The sequence below is a fragment of the Oncorhynchus nerka genome, linkage group LG28, assembly GCF_034236695.1.
Source record: "Oncorhynchus nerka isolate Pitt River linkage group LG28, Oner_Uvic_2.0, whole genome shotgun sequence".
Taxonomy (NCBI): Eukaryota; Metazoa; Chordata; class Actinopteri; order Salmoniformes; family Salmonidae; genus Oncorhynchus; species Oncorhynchus nerka.
In genome coordinates this window covers 50493494-50505337 of record NC_088423.1, presented here as the reverse complement: position 1 = coordinate 50505337, position 11844 = coordinate 50493494, and positions in this window count along the sequence as shown.

Genomic DNA, 11844 nt, shown 5'->3' with positions numbered 1-11844 from the left:
ATAATGAAAGACCTCATTAGCATAATTCCCCTGATTTAGATGAGTGGTTTTGTGACTTCAGGGCTGTGAGCTTTTAGTTATCATTGTCCTCTCCAGCCTGTGCGTGTGTGTGTGTGTGCGTGCGTGAAGGTGTGTGAAGGTACAGTTGTTTAGCTGTCGAGAAGAGGTGTCCAGAGAATCCGGCCACGCAGCCACTCCGAATAAGAAAACAGTGAGAGCACTAACCAAAGACCCAGTTCTTTAGGAAGGCTGCAATGAATAAGAAATGTGTATGTGTGTGTAGTCAATGTACATTTCCCCATAAGTGATCTATTTTACTGTAGGTATATCATGCAGGTATAACACTTACTGAGTAATACAAATCTAGACGGGTTCATTTTTGAAGTGAACGCTTAGATCTGCAGTAAGGTGAATAAAAGACGGAGTGCTGTTACAGGTTCGTCTGTTGACAGGAAACTGGGGTGTGCGGCTTTCCTGTCTCTTGTCCATCATCTAATATGTGTTTCTGCGTTGAAAAGGGTCTTGCCGGGATTTAGCTCGGTGAGATTGACTCGAGAGGGTTGTAGAATGATTTGGAGTAATAAAAATTCTCCAAAAGTAATTTTGTTGCGCAGGGTTGGAAGGAATTGTAGAATGGGTTGGAAGAAATTCACAGTGAACTCAATCAAATAAAACTCTAGGATTTACCTTCAAAGAACAACAGACATGTTCCCACATGTTCCTCTTCAATACCACCCCTGGGTTATGCACCATTAGAAATCAACATGTTTCAATGCAATAATCAAACACAGTTCACGAAGATACGATAATCGTTTAGCTAGTGGTTTAAGACCTTTTCAATTCACAGTAGCTTTCACTACCTGTAGGGCCTCTGGACCGATTGAAGGATTTCCTCCCTAATGGTTCAACAGCCTGACTGCTGACACCTCTGGTGTCAAACCTCATGTGTTGTGAAACAGTTGGGGCTGAAATGGAAATGTTTTCACTCTCTCCTTCCACAGAGAGAGGGAGTTGATAAGGTTCACATGTAAATAGTGTCTTCCGTTTTGTGTTTGCTTTCCTTTACATGCAGCAGTCATACAGCTCCTGGAGTCCTACATACTTGAATCTTTTATCATATCATTTATCTGTATGTGCTTGATCATCATCATTTTTCTCTTATATTTTAAGGATTTCTTCCAGTTTTATTGACTAGAATAGGCATGGAATGAAGATGACAGATAGATGGAACATATAACGTTTAGTTTATTAGGATCCCCATTAGCTATTGCACATGCCGCAGCATGGAGTCCACACGAAACATCAAATACAGTGCATTTTTAGAAAGTGTTCAGAGTCCTTTTTTCCACATTTTGTTACGTTACAGCCTTATTCTAAAATTGATTACATTGTTTATTTCCCCTCATCAATCTACTCACAATACCCCATAATGACAAAGCAAAAACAAGTTATTAGAAATGTTTGCAAATGTATTAAAAAATAGAAAAACTGAAATATCACATTTACATAAGTATTCAGAACCTTTACTCTTTGTTGAAGTACATTTGGCAGCGATTACAGCCTCGAGTCTTCTTGGGTATGATGGTATAAGCTTGGCACACCTGTACAGTATTTGGAGAATTTACCCCATTCTTCTCTGCAGATCCTCTCAAGCTCTGTCAGTTTGGATGGGGCACGCCGCTGCACAGCTATTTTCAGGTCTCTCCAGAGATGTTTGATCGATCGGGTTCAAGTCCGGGCTCTGGCTTGGCCACTCAAGGACATTCAGAGACTTGTCCCGAAGCCACTCCTGCATTGTCTTGGCTGTGTGCTTAGAGTTGTTGTCCTGTTGGAAGGTGAACCTTCGCCCCAGTCGGAGGTCCTGAGCGCTCTGGAGAAAGTTTCATCAAGGATCTCTCTGTACTTTGCTCTGTTCATCTTTCCCTCGATCCTAACTAGTCTCTCAGTCCCTGCAGCTGAAAAACATCCCCACAGCATGATGCTGCCACCACCATGCTTAACTGTAGGGATGGTGCCAGGTTTCCTCCAAATGTGACACTTGGCATTTAGGCCAAAGAGTTCAATCTTGGTTTCATCAGACCAGAGAATCTTGTTCCTCATGGTCTGAGAGTCCTTTAGGTGCCTTTTGGCCAACTCCAAGCGGGCTGTGTAGCTGTATTCTCAGGATGCCTTTTACTGAGAAGTGGCTTCCATCTGGCCACTACTATAAAGGCCTGATTGGTGAAGTGCTGCAGAGATGGTTGTCCTTCTGGAAAGTTCTCCCATCTCCACAGAGGAACTCTAGAGCTCAGTCAGAGTGACCATTGGGCTCTTGGTCACCTCCCTGACCAAGGCCCTTCTCCCCAGATTGCTCAGTTTGGCCGCGTGGCCAGCTGTAGGAAGAGTCTTGGTTGTTTCAAACTTCTTACATTTATAAATGATGGAGGCCACTGTGTTCTTGGGAACCTTCAATGCTGCAGAAATGTTTTGGTACTCTTCCCTAGATCTGTGCCTCGACACAATCCTGTATCGTGGCTTGGTTTTTGCTCTGACATGCACTGTCAACTGTGGAACCTTATATAGACAGGTGTGTGCCTTTCCAAATCATGTCCAGTCAATTTAATTTACCACAAGTGGACTCCAATCAAGTTGTAGAAACATCTCAAGGATGATCAATGGAAACAGGATGCACCTGAGCTCAATTGTGAGTCTCATAGTAAAGGGTCTGAATACTTACGTAAATAAGGTATTTCTGTATTTTTTTATTAATACATTTGCAAAAATGTCTTTCTTTGTGTGGACATTTTTTATTGAATCCATTTTAGAATAAGGCTGTGACGTAACAAAATGTGTATAAATGGGAAGGGACCTAAACATGGCCCTAAACACACATTAAATCAGTTTTTGGTTTGGGTACAGTGAAGAAACCCATAGTGGCGTGTCTGGTGGTGTATTTTAAGATAGTAACATGGCGTCGACAGATAGGGAAACTCTGCTTCTAGCTCCTAAGACACGTTGCACTAGTTTTTTGTGTGTGTTATTTCTTCATTTTTTGCCCAGAAAATGTTTTGTGTTATTACATACAGTCGGAAAGAACTTTTGGAAATAAGAGCAGTGGTAACTCACCAGCATTACCACCAGGAATACGACTTTCCCGAATTGGATCCTTTGTTCAATTTAACTTATTCCAGAGGCTGCTCCAAAACACCGCCGGTGAAGAAGAGCTAGTCAGAGTGGACTTCTAGTCTGACTCAGGAGGCGTGCACACCACCCACCGCTTCCGAGTATATTACTTGCTAATGTTCAGTCTCTGGATAATAACATAGACGAGTTCAGGGCGAGGATCTCCTTCCAGAGATACATCAGGGATTGTAACATACTCTGTTTCACAGAAACATGGCTCTCTCGGGATATAGTGTCCCCATCCATACAGCCAGCTGGGTTCTCAGTACATAGTGCAGACAGGAATAAAGAACTCTCTGGGAAGAAGAAAGGCAGGGGTGTATGTTTCATGATTAACTACTCATGGTATGATTGTGATAACATACAGAAACTCAAGTCCTTTTGTTCAACCGACGTAGAATACCTCAAAATCAAATGACGACCGTATTATCTCCCAAAGATAATTCTCTTTGGTTATAGTTACAACCATGTATACAGTGCCTTGCGAAAGTATTCGGCCCCCTTGAACTTTGCGACCTTTTGCCACATTTCAGGCTTCAAACATAAAGATATAAAACTGTATTTTTTTGTGAAGAATCAACAACAAGTGGGACACAATCATGAAGTGGAACGACATTTATTGGATATTTCAAACTTTTTTAACAAATAAAAAACTGAAAAATTGGGCGTGCAAAATTATTCAGCCCCTTTACTTTCAGTGCAGCAAACTCTCTCCAGAAGTTCAGTGAGGATCTCTGAATGATCCAATGTTGACCTAAATGACTAATGATGATAAATACAATCCACCTGTGTGTAATCAAGTCTCCGTATAAATGCACCTGCACTGTGATAGTCTCAGAGGTCCGTTAAAAGCGCAGAGAGCATCATGAAGAACAAGGAACACACCAGGCAGGTCCGAGATACTGTTGTGAAGAAGTTTAAAGCCGGATTTGGATACAAAAAGATTTCCCAAGCTTTAAACATCCCAAGGAGCACTGTGCAAGCGATAATATTGAAATGGAAGGAGTATCAGACCACTGCAAATCTACCAAGACCTGGCCGTCCCTCTAAACTTTCAGCTCATACAAGGAGAAGACTGATCAGAGATGCAGCCAAGAGGCCCATGATCACTCTGGATGAACTGCAGAGATCTACAGCTGAGGTGGGAGACTCTGTCCATAGGACAACAATCAGTCGTATATTGCACAAATCTGGCCTTTATGGAAGAGTGGCAATAAGAAAGCCATTTCTTAAAGATATCCATAAAAAGTGTTGTTTAAAGTTTGCCACAAGCCACCTGGGAGACACACCAAACATGTGGAAGAAGGTGCTCTGGTCAGATGAAACCAAAATTGAACTTTTTGGCAACAATGCAAAACGTTATGTTTGGCGTAAAAGCAACACAGCTCATCACCCTGAACACACCATCCCCACTGTCAAACATGGTGGTGGCAGCATCATGGTTTGGGCCTGCTTTTCTTCAGCAGGGACAGGGAAGATGGTTAAAATTGATGGGAAGATGGATGGAGCCAAATACAGGACCATTCTGGAAGAAAACCTGATGGAGTCTGCAAAAGACCCGAAACTGGGACGGAGATTTGTCTTCCAACAAGACAATGATCCAAAACATAAAGCAAAATCTACAATGGAATGGTTCAAAAATAAACATATCCAGGTGTTAGAATGGCCAAGTCAAAGTCCAGACCTGAATCCAATCGAGAATCTGTGGAAAGAACTGAAAACTGCTGTTCATAAATGCTCTCCATTCAACCTCACTGAGCTCGAGCTGTTTTGCAAGGAGGAATGGGAAAAAATGTCAGTCTCTCGATGTGCAAAACTGATAGAGACATACCCCAAGCGACTTACAGCTGTAATCGCAGCAAAAGGTGGCGCTACAAAGTATTAACTTAAAGGGGCTGAATAATTTTGCACGCCCAATTTTTCAGTTTCTGATATGTTAAAAAAAGTTTGAAATATCCAATAAATGTCGTTCCACTTCATGATTGTGTCCCACTTGTTGTTGATTCTTCACAAAAAAATACAGTTTTATATCTTTATGTTTGAAGCCTGAAATGTGGCAAAAGGTCGCAAAGTTCAAGGGGGCCGAATACTTTCGCAAGGCACTGTATTCCCCCTCAAGCCAAAACCACAATGGCCCTCAAAGAACTAAACTGGACTTTATGCATAAAAACAAAGCAAATCTGAGGAAAACACTACCAACACATTGACTGTAGTACTCGCATTGGGAAAACATTGTACCACTGCTACTCAACTTTTCGAAATGCCAACAAGGCCCTCCCTTCGGCAAATCTAATTCTCCTCCTTTCCTATAGGCAGAAACTCAAGCAGGAAGTACCTGCGCTAAGGTCTATTCAATGCTAGACTGACCAATCAGAATCCATGCTTCAAGATTGTCATGACTCTCCTGTGAGGATCCAAAGATCAGATTACAGTGGATCAGTGTCTACTGAGCTCTCTCACCCGCATAGGGGAGGGATTGATGTGAGGGTTTTATCACGTTTGATTGTAAATTGTAGGCAGCAGACTACTCCTTTTGGTGTCTAGAATGGGTGAATGGAATGTCTCTTTGTTACAGAATATTTTTCTGCCCAAAAACTCTTAAAATCCAACAATAAACACTGGGACAATATATTTCAACATCCGAATGTTGGGAATGATGAGAGATGGAATATGGGAAATTAATGTCTATTTTCTGACGTCATAAAAAATGGTATTAAGACGTTATAACGAAAATATTGTAACTTGAAGAGCTTTTACACTGTGTATATCAGGTTTACATCCTTTACATTGTGTAGAAAATGGATGAAGAGAATATTTTTGTGACAATAGGATTGTGATGTTAGTTCTCTAACGAGATCATAGAAGTGATGATACTTTACCTCGTAACTAGCCACGCCCGAGGGAGCTCAGAGTGTGTCAGTATGACAGAAATGCCTATTTGTACCCAAGGGTATAAAAGATTGATTTAAGAATTAACATACCAGACTAGAAGGACCACCAGCTCCAGCTAGATCTACATTGGTCATGACCCTGAAAATCAACACGAGGTTGAAGAAGACAAAGGAGCCTCTAACAATCAAAGTTACAGTTGAGTAACTATCTAAGAAAGTGAATTTAAGTAGGACCATCCAGTTATTCTCTTCAAATCATCATCACCTACACTGCTTTCATCACCACTCTGGGGATCATCGACACAGCTGATTAGCTGTCCTCAGAAGACCACTGAAAGTAAACACAGACAACTAAGAAGAGGGACACTGTGACCTCTTTTGGACAATCAGAGCCTTACACTGAAGAATGAAGGAGAAGGCCCAGTCGAAAACCTTCTAACGAAGCGGAACCCTTTTCACGAAGGCCCGGATCCAACAGAGATACACAACAAAGACCTTCAATGCGTAAATATATGCATTACTTTTGGGGCAAGCTATTATGATTACTATAAACGTACTTCCCAAATGGATCCAAGTGTTGCTTCTCTTTCTCTCTCGCGTTCTCTCTATCTCTTTAACTCTACATCATTTGTAACAAGTGTCATATTGTGTTAGTCCGCTAGGGACCTGTTGTCATCATATTAAGTTTCTAATCAATAACCTATACTGTGTGTGTATGTATCCTGTGTTATCATTTTGTTTGTTAGTAAATAAATAATCAAATAAATTTGTGTGGTACGGAATGATCAGTAAGACTCGGTTTGTGCAGATTCAAGAAGTCTCCAACGTTCAGAATGAGACTGATATGAGGTAATGATTAATACGTGACTGCATCGATATAAACAGTTGAAGTCGGAAGATTACATACACTTAGGTTGGAGTCATTAAAACTAGTTTTTCAACCACTCCACAAATGTCTTGTAAACAAACTGTAGTTTTGGCAAGTCGGTTAGGACATCTACAAGTAATTTTTCCAACAATTGTTTACAGACAGATTATTTCACTTATAATTCCCCTGTATCACAATTCCAGTGGGTCAGAAGTTTACATACACTAAGTTGACTATGCCTTTAAACAGCTTGGAAAATTCCAGAAAATTATGTCATGGCTTTATAAGCTTCAGATAGGCTAATTGACATCATTTAAGTCAATTGGAGGTGTACCTGTGGATGTATTTCAAGGTCTACCTTCAAACTCAGTGCCTCTTTGCTTGACATCATGGGGAAATCAAAAGAAATCAGCCAAGACCTCAGAAAGAAAATTGTAAACCTCCACAAGTCTGGTTCATCCTGGTGCAATTTCCAAATGCCTGAAGTTACCACGTTCATCTGTACAAACAGTAGTACGCAAGTATAAACACCATGGGACCACGCAATGGTCCTAACGCTCAGGAAGGAAACACGTTCTGTCTCCTAGAGATGAACGTACTTTGGTGCAAAACGTGCAAATATATCCCAGAAGAACTGCAAAGGACCTTACATACAGTCAATTAGTATTTGGTAGCATTGCCTTTAAATTGTTTGACTTGGGTCAAACGTTTCGGGTAGAAAAATTACTTGCCCATTTGTGTGTCATGCACAGAGTAGATGTCCTAACCGACTTGCCAAAACTATAGTTTGTTAGCAAGAAATGTGTGGAGTGGTTGAAAAACTAGTTTTAATTAAAACTTGTTAGAGAAGTGCTCCCGCTGTGGGGATCAAATCAGCAGAAATGCTCAAGAGCGCCACCATAGAGGTTGATAAACCTCAAACTTTCATTAAAATTGACATACAATATACTGAATTAAAGCTACACTCTTTGTGAATCTATCGACCAAGAGATTTGTAAAATGCTTTTCGGGGAACGCATGAGAAGCTATTATCTGATAGCATGTAACACCACAAAAGACCCGCAGGGGACGTAAACAAAATAATTAGCATATTTGGCGCTACACAAACCGCACAATAAAATAGAAAACATTCATTCCCTTTGACCATCTTCTTTGTTGGCACTCCTAGATGTCCCATAATCACTATTGGGTCTTTTTTTCGATTAAATCGGTCCATATATAGCCTAGATATCGTTATATGTAGACTGTGTGATCAACGGAAAAAAAACAGCGTTTCATAACGTAACGTCATTTTTTAAAATTCAAAAAGTCGACGATAAACTTTCACAAAACACTTCGAAATACTTTTGTAATGCAACTTTAGGTATTAGTACACGTTAATAAGCGATAAAAATCCTCAGGAGGCGATGTGAAAAGATTAGCTTGTCTGTGGAAAAAATGCTGTCTTGAAAAAGTCGAACCAAAATCTGGGCGGGGACAGTAGGAAAGGAGTTCCCTTGTTTCGGTTAGACCAAGAATCAATTGCGCAACAAATGACGTGACTCTAGACAACATGGGGAAGCTGTAGCCAATGAAAACTCGGCTCTATGTAATTCTGTTCGCTTTTAACAATTGCCTGTCGTCGCGGAAGAATATATTTTTCCATTTTCAGTGAACAGATTTTCATGCACTATTCGATGAAACGCACGTTCCGTAAATGCCACAGGCGTGATTTAAACAGTTTTGGAAACGTCTGAGTGTTTTCTATCCACAAACACTAATCATATGCATGTACTATATTCCTGGCATGAATAGCAGGGCGCTGAAATGTTGCGCGATTTTTAACAAAAAGCTAAGAAAATTCGCAACATCCTTAAAAGGTTTTAATGACTCCAACCTACGTGTATATAATCTTCCGACTTCAGCTGTAGTTGCATTTAAGAGGTTTTTAAAGCTTAACTTTTTATGTGTCTGTAGGCCTACTCTGTCTGCGGTGGAAATGTTGGCCTAAATTTTGAAAGTACCATGCTCAGATTCCTGATAACTTCTCAGATAGTTTCATTGCAAACAAGACACACTGATTTGGAATTGCAGAAATGTGAAAATATTAACTTATCTCTGTCCATTCTTAGCCTGTAATTTTGGTAATTTGAGTGGTATTAAAAAATATTATTCTAATATGTACAATGTCATAGAATTTCATTAAATGTTTATAAAAAGCAATTTTTTCACGGATCTGCAAATACGATGATAGATTCATGCAAAAAGGTAAAAATGTGCTCTTTTAGGGTACAGTTACAAAGCCATTTGTTTTTTTTTAAGTGGTAGAAATGTTCCTTTTCTCTACGCCAAGTCCTTCACGGGTACACGTCTTTCCGCCATTCCACTACTGATGCCAATTTAGCAAATTCTGCGGGTAACCTCGACTGGGACTCGAACCTGGGTCCAGTGACTGTCAAGCCAACACCGTACCTCTTGACTAGGTTGCTCAGTGTTGGTTAAGGTCACTACAATATTTATTACAGCTCTTTATTGTCACATGCTCTTATGTCAGCCTTTATAAAGGCTTCAGAACTGGCTGTGACATGTTCAAACTGTAATTAACATAACCATAGATCACTTAAACTGGTGAAACACTTCCACTCACGGGTGGCCAAAAATAACTAACTTAAAGCCACACCCCCACTAAGCCATACCTTCAATTATTATACCTTTATTTTCAAAATATTGGGTGCAAAAATGTACCATTATACTAGATTATCTACACATGTACCCCAAAAGGTACCAAACAGTACCATGTGAGATCATATGTGTACCTCTGAAGGTACATTATGTGTATTTTCATCTTTTTTTACCCCATGTACCCCAAAATATTGGGTGCAAAAATGTACCATTATACTAGATTATCTACACATGTACCCCAAAAGGTACCAAACAGTACCATGTGAGATCATATGTGTACCTCTGAAGGTACATTATGTGTATTTTCATCTTTTTTACCCCAGGGAACAATACTGTATGCTAACCTTGCCCTTTTTTTCTGAGAGTGTGTGTGTGGACCTCTCTGCTCGACATTCAGTGATTGGCATGTGCTAATGACCATCAATATGCATGGTTCTGCTCTGTTCCTATCTCTGACTGAGGAAACAAGACGTCTCTGACTAGCCTGGTCCCAGATCTGTGTCTTTGCCCACTCCTATCGTCATTGTCACAAAAAGGTGTCTCTGACTGTTAGCTCAATGTCACAGGTATCAGAAACTTTCTGACTTGTCTTTGATAGAACTGCTTGACAATCACAATTTCACACCTATGAATTAATATATATATTTTTTAAAGTCAGTTTAGACTCTGTTTTCATCCTGTTCTTTACTGTGTAGTTTGTTACTAATTGCCAGGGTAGCAGTTTAGCAGCAGATTCTCTTTAACTTTCCTAAGGCTTCAGATACACAGGCATACAGCAGACATACATGTATGCTTCGGGGGCTGTGACATTGTTTACTGAGATAATAAAAAATATAAACTGAGATTTTTGTATTTATTATCATCATGCCTCTTCATTGCCAAGGAGCATATTGATAGTTTTGCTTTAGCTACCTCCCCCTAAAAACACCCTCCCTTTCCCACAAGATTGCCAATGGACTGCAATCTCATTATTGGTCCCCTTTTCAAAGCAGAGTTTACTAACACAATGACTAAATCACCCACTATCCTTCAGGATCTTCCAATGCCTGCCTAGCCAGTAGATTAATTTCTCTTCCTCATCTTATTTATTTTTTTTTGTCTTCGTTTCTCCATACAGAGGCTAAATGTCAAGCCTGCCTGACTCCTTCTAGTAACACATTCATTCCAGCAGATAATTACCATAAGGAAATTGATGCTTCAGTGTGCCGAGGGGAATTTAATTTACTCTGACATTCCACAGCATAATACATTCCAAAAGAAGTGTTTTTCACTTTCCAATTGACGTTTTAGATAAATTTGACTATTTAACGTGATTGCCGGTCTTGAACGTCTTTGACTTATAAAGGTGTTGAAACCAATTAAGGGCTACATGCTGTTCGTGCTTCCAGATTTGAAGCTGTGAATACTGCTTACAGGTCCATGAAATCAGAAACAGGCTGGATATTTTGTTCATTGGTCTGTGTTTGTGTTGTGGTCTGGTCTATAATATGATGATCATTCCACAACAAGTAATTACTGTATGTTTATGAAAGCCACCGTGTGAAATAAAACATTGCGATTGATCATTTGGTAACACTTAAAGCCTGCCAGTATAATGCCTCATAACTTGTTATAAGCATATGTGATGATGTATCGTGTCTTATAATAAGGCTTATAAATAAATGTTATGTCTCTCAACGTAGGACATTTTTAACTGACATTTTTAACTAAGGGATTTTATCCAGTCAGTATCAATATAAGATGATATCAAGACATACCCAAGCTCAGTATAAGTCTTACAATGCATTATAACCTCATCATAACCCATTATGCCTGTACACTTTATTAATGTCACTAAAGGTTTCAAAAGTAGTGCTCAAGAAACAAAACTGTGCCACCTGCTGAGAGAAATACAAGTACTGTAAACGTGATGGATGAAACCTCTCTTTAAACTAGACTGTGTCCCTCTGTCCTGGTGTCGCCCCACACGTGAGAAGGTCTGCTGTGTCACTGGAATAGGGTGGTATCTCTACAGCTGGGAAAACCATGCTCCTCTGCTGGACATGATTGGAATGTGCATTGTGCTGATTCACACTTTTGCTCTGAGATTCCCTCTGTCTGGCCTCTGGTCAGGAGTTGGGCTACAGGGCCCTTAATTCTGCCATGACACAGCTCTTTATGTTGGCCTCGCACTCACAGTGAGTTCCTTACCAGACCTGTACTGTAGCTAAAGGTACCTAGCCTTCATAGAGACGGAATCAAAATAACTCTTTGGAGGATGTT